This window comes from Zea mays, chromosome 1 (genome assembly GCF_902167145.1).
Source record: "Zea mays cultivar B73 chromosome 1, Zm-B73-REFERENCE-NAM-5.0, whole genome shotgun sequence".
Lineage (NCBI taxonomy): Eukaryota > Viridiplantae > Streptophyta > Magnoliopsida > Poales > Poaceae > Zea > Zea mays.
In genome coordinates, this window is record NC_050096.1 from 104,607,615 (window position 1) to 104,612,375 (window position 4,761).

At 48.2% G+C, this 4,761-nt stretch overlaps 1 long non-coding RNA gene across 3 annotated transcripts; it reads left to right on the forward strand.

The window, feature by feature from the left end:
* Positions 1-2,247: 2,247 nt before the first annotated feature.
* Positions 2,248-4,761, forward strand: LOC103637722 (uncharacterized). 3 transcript variants are annotated; one of them, XR_558311.3, is made up of 4 exons: positions 2,248-2,492; positions 2,580-3,177; positions 3,493-3,583; positions 3,691-4,761. It is a non-coding gene; the product is annotated as an uncharacterized lncRNA (long non-coding RNA). The 3 variants fall into 3 exon arrangements; XR_558310.3 differs by having other exon boundaries at positions 2,253-2,492; positions 2,580-3,159; positions 3,493-4,738; XR_558309.3 differs by having other exon boundaries at positions 2,254-2,492; positions 3,493-4,738.

The window sequence follows — 4,761 nt, forward strand, 5'->3', positions numbered from 1 at the left end:
CTGACCAAATTGCAGGGGCATTTAACGCAAAGGTGGCCTGACACCTCTATCCTGACACGCGCCCCCGGCAGAGCCGAGGTGACCGCCGTCACTCCACCGCTCCACTGGCCAGTCTGACGGAAGGACAGCGCCGCCTGCGCCGCTCCGACTGCAGTGCCACTCGACAGAGTGAGTCTGACAGGCAATCGGGCCTTGCCAAAGGCGCCACGGCGAACTCCGCTCCGCCCGACCCCAGGGCTCGGACTCGGGCTAAGACCCGGAAGACGGCGAATTCCGCTCCGCCCGACCCCAGGGCTCGGACTCGGGCTAAGACCCGGAAGACAGCGAACTCCGCTCCGCCCGAACCCAGGGCTCGGACTCGGGCTAAGACCCGGAAGACGGCGAACTCCGCTCCGCCCGACCCCAGGGCTCGGACTCAGGCTAAGACCCGGAAGACGACGAAACTCCGCTCCGCCCGACCCCAGGGCTCGGACTCGGGCTAAGACCCGGAAGACGGCGAACTCCGCTCCGCCCGACCCCAGGGCTCGGACTCGGGCTAAGACCCGGAAGACGACGAAACTCCGCCTCGCCCGACCCCAGGGCTCGGACTCCGCCCTGGCCTCGGCCGAACAACTTCCGCCTCGCCCGACCCCTCGGCTCGGGCTCGGCCACGGCAACAGAAGGCAGACTCAACCTCGGCTTCGGAGGAACCCCCATGTCGCCCTGCTTGGGGCACAGACCGCCACGTCAACAGGAGGCGCCATTATCATCCCACCCCGAATCGACTCGGGTCACGGAGAACAAGACCGGCGTCTCATCCGGCCAGCTCCGCTAGAGGGGCAATGATGGCGCTCCACAAGCTCCATGACGACGGCGGCCCCCAGCTCTCTTACGGAAGCAGGACAACGTCAGCAGGGACTCGACCGCTCCAACAGCTGTCCCTCCATCAGGCTCCGCCGCACCTCCGACAGCCACGACATCACGCCAGCAGGGTGCCCAGATCTCTCCGGCTGCCACATTGGCATGTACCTAGGGCGCTAGCTCTCCCTCCGCTAGACACGTAGCACTCTGCTACACCCCCATTGTACACCTGGATCCTCTCCTTACGACTATAAAAGGAAGGACCAGGGCCTTCTCAGAGGAGGTTGGCCGCGCGGGACCGAGGACAGGACAGGCGCTCTCTTGGGGCCGCTCGCTTCCCTCACCCGCGTGGACGCTTGTAACCCCCCTACTGCAAGCGCACCTGACCTGGGCGCGGGACGAACACGAAGGCCGCGGGACTTCCACCTCTCTCACGCTCGACTCCGGCCACCTCGCCTCTCCCCCCTTCGCGCTCGCCCACGCGCTCGACCCATCTGGGCTGGGGCACGCAGCACACTCACTCGTCGGCTTAGGGACCCCCCTGTCTCGAAACGCCGACACCTGGATCGAACGGCGAAGGAAAAAAGTGACGTGGACGCTGGACAGAAGCCGTTTCTAACCGGCTTTAAAGAATAGGAAATATAGGATAATACACACACATGTAGATAAACGCAAGAACATGTAAAACACAAATTAAGGGGGAAAGGAAGTTTTGGGGGAAATAAAAAAATTAAGGTGAACATAACATGCAGCCGACTACTGCATTTTACTTGTCTAGAAAATAGGATAATGTAAGAAATAACGGAAAAAATTCTTTACATACCGGATGTAAAGAATCCCTTTTACAGCCCCTCACATATACCAGCTGCTGGTCCATATAAATATAAGAAAAACAAATTACTAAAGGATTATTTTGTAAATTTTGATCTGTGTTTATAGGCCTCCGAGTGGTGGATGTGAGGGGCTGTAAAAGATAACGTTTACATCCGGAATGTACAGAATTTTTTTCCGAAATAACCACCTCACTCGTGTAGTCCTTAAGGAGCAAGGTTACCACTCAGTGTCATTCCAAAACGAAGCTGCCACTAAGAATTCAAAACACAAATGAAATCCTTTGTGTATCGTTTATACAATAAATTCACAAGGTATGTTAGATCTGATGCTTTGAGAAAGTGTACAAATTGATTCTTCCAAAGCTCACCTTTGTCTGTGTCAATGACTTGTTTGCATGTTTCTTTTCTGGTGCTTTGTCCGCAAATTCTGATATAAGGAAATCTTATAAAAGAAGGGAGAAGGGAAAATGGGGAAAAGAAAAATTCCTATATATTAAAGCTATGCAGCTAGACGCACAGCCACATAGGCCACGTCGTTCGAATTTTTGTAAGCCATCCGATACAAGATCGTTGGTTACCAGGCGTGGGAGCAAAGGTAGCCAACCACACGACGGGACTCTTCCAGATGGAGACGAAACACCACACGGCGGGGAAGAAAAAGAGGGATCAGATCTCAGACGCCGGCGTCCGTCTCCGCCAAGCTGCATCGCCTCAAACGCTTTGTCCCGGCCATCGCGCCGGCCATGGCCGCCATGTCGAAGAAGGCGACTCTCCATCCCTTTCGAGTTCCGAGCTCATTCTCCCCTCCGCCCCTAGCCTGTAAGTTTTCGCCAAACCTATCCGCCATATCCCTTTGCTCCCTTCTCCTTCCAATGTGGACTAACCAGGTCCGTTCTTTTGCCTCAGCACGCCACGTCCCGCGGACCGTACTATAGCCTCCACAGCCGTGGTCGCTCGGCCACACGTATCGGTCGCTTCGCATGCCATCGCTGCGGCGACAGTCGTGATACCTGCCTTCGTCAGCAACACGTCCCAACCCGACTAAGCGTCCCGGGCCACCGCGATACTTCATTTCCGAAATCGCTGCGGCGGCAGCAGTTATGCATGCCTTGCTCCAAATATATAACACTGTGAGACTGAGTAGCAAATCAAGTTGAAGTCATCGGAAGTTGTCAAACCTCTTTTTTTTCTCTTTTTTGTATGTTTTTTAGAGTCCAATTTGGCTGGACCTAAAAATAATGGCTACGACTTGGTCCACCCTGGCTTCCAACATATGAAACTTCTTGCGTCTTCATTAAATTGTGCTAATAAAATGTGTGTTTCGTTTTGTTTTGTCCTGCTACAGGGGTGAACTATATGTGGGAACACTGAACCTGCAACCGAGACTGTAGCGATTCGACAATATCACAAGAGGATCATACTTCTACTCCATGACAACTGTAACCTACTAGAGCTGAAAGAAATACAGAGCCTATAAGAAGGAAATGTATGAGATGCAACCAATGTACTTCTTTGCCACTCCTTAACTTATAGTAGCATTTTATGATTTGCTCTCTTTGACCAATTCGTGCCTAACTTGCAATTGAACCACCAAATGGTTTCAGACTATTTTCTGGATTAAGCTGGATCATTTGTTTTCTAAAGTTCAATTAATTGTTATGTCATTACTCAATTCATATCACTAATCATATAGAGCATATTCTATACTTCCGTCTATATTCTTTTATAATGTATACACATATCAAGATTCAAATTTTGAAATATGTGACCAATAAATTGTTTATACCTACTATAATACTACATTCATTCACTAATGCAGGTACAGTAAGCAACTTACCATATTTATTTATGACAATTGTTCCAAGAATTAATAAGTATTCCAGTGAGCGTCTCAAAAATGGAATCAAGAGGTGAGGAAAGACATCGCCCCAGTTCTGTAGAGGATGCCTTCGTTTTCCTCGGGTTTTGTTGTGTGTCCTGCTTACCAAGCATTGATATCAATTCGCCGATTTGATAGATGAGATGGTAACTAGCTGAAAACAGTAATAATTAGAAACCCAAGAGCGATTTTGCGACGCCCTGCTGTGAGCCGACCCTAGCAGTCAAGGCTTCGTAAATCAGATTTATCTGTCAGGTACAATCACAGGAAATGTTGTGGCAAAGGTATGGCTTAAGAGAAATCATGTACCTAGATGATTTGTTGTCTATACGATTAGATGGTGCTGTTCACCTTCAATTTTTTCAAATTTGGCACCACTCCAGTCACCAACCATACATAGAAAAGTTTTAGTGAAGTCAATGAAGCAAACATTTTAATATTTCATTCTATCAATAAAAGTGTAGTTTTGCTTACGATAAGACCTCCATAAACAATAAACACGGGTAAATGAGAGTATTGATGGTTGGAATGAGTGGTGGTAGCAGAATGATATCTACATACATTGGTTTTAGGTACCAGCACCTTATTTTTTTTAATAAAAATATGTGTGAACTTGGAACTTTTTAATATGTGAGGAAGATGGGTAGATACTGTTGTTGTGGGCAGGGCAGGGCACCCGAGCAAAAGCATAGATGCGAATGGGGATGAATATGGGTTAGCTCTCTTCCCCTATTTATTGGAGTTGGAGGGATACACTGCTGCTATGGTTTGGTCTGTGATGTCGTCTCATTAGAAAAACATTTGCTTGGCTTGTATCTCATTTCCTTTCTCATTAGAGGACTTAAACTGAGCACATGTTTGGCTTATGCGCAATGTATGTGGCAAGCAAAAGCAAATATTATCCTATTAATGTGCTCCTACTAACCTGCTCTGCCCACAATTTATTATGGGTAGATATTGTTCCAATTTATTATGCATGTTGGCTTCTTGCAGGGAATGAATACATCTTCCGTTTATATCAATTGTGACTTAGATGTATGTCAGTCTTAGTATGACTATTAAGTTGTGACATGAATGTGAATTCGATAATGTATTTCATAACTTCATCTACACTACAGATGTATTGTGTTATTGTTCCCATTCACCATTGAAAGTAGTTGTTAGATCCAAATTGATTTCACTTTTACCAAGTGATGTTGTTGCTGCTTC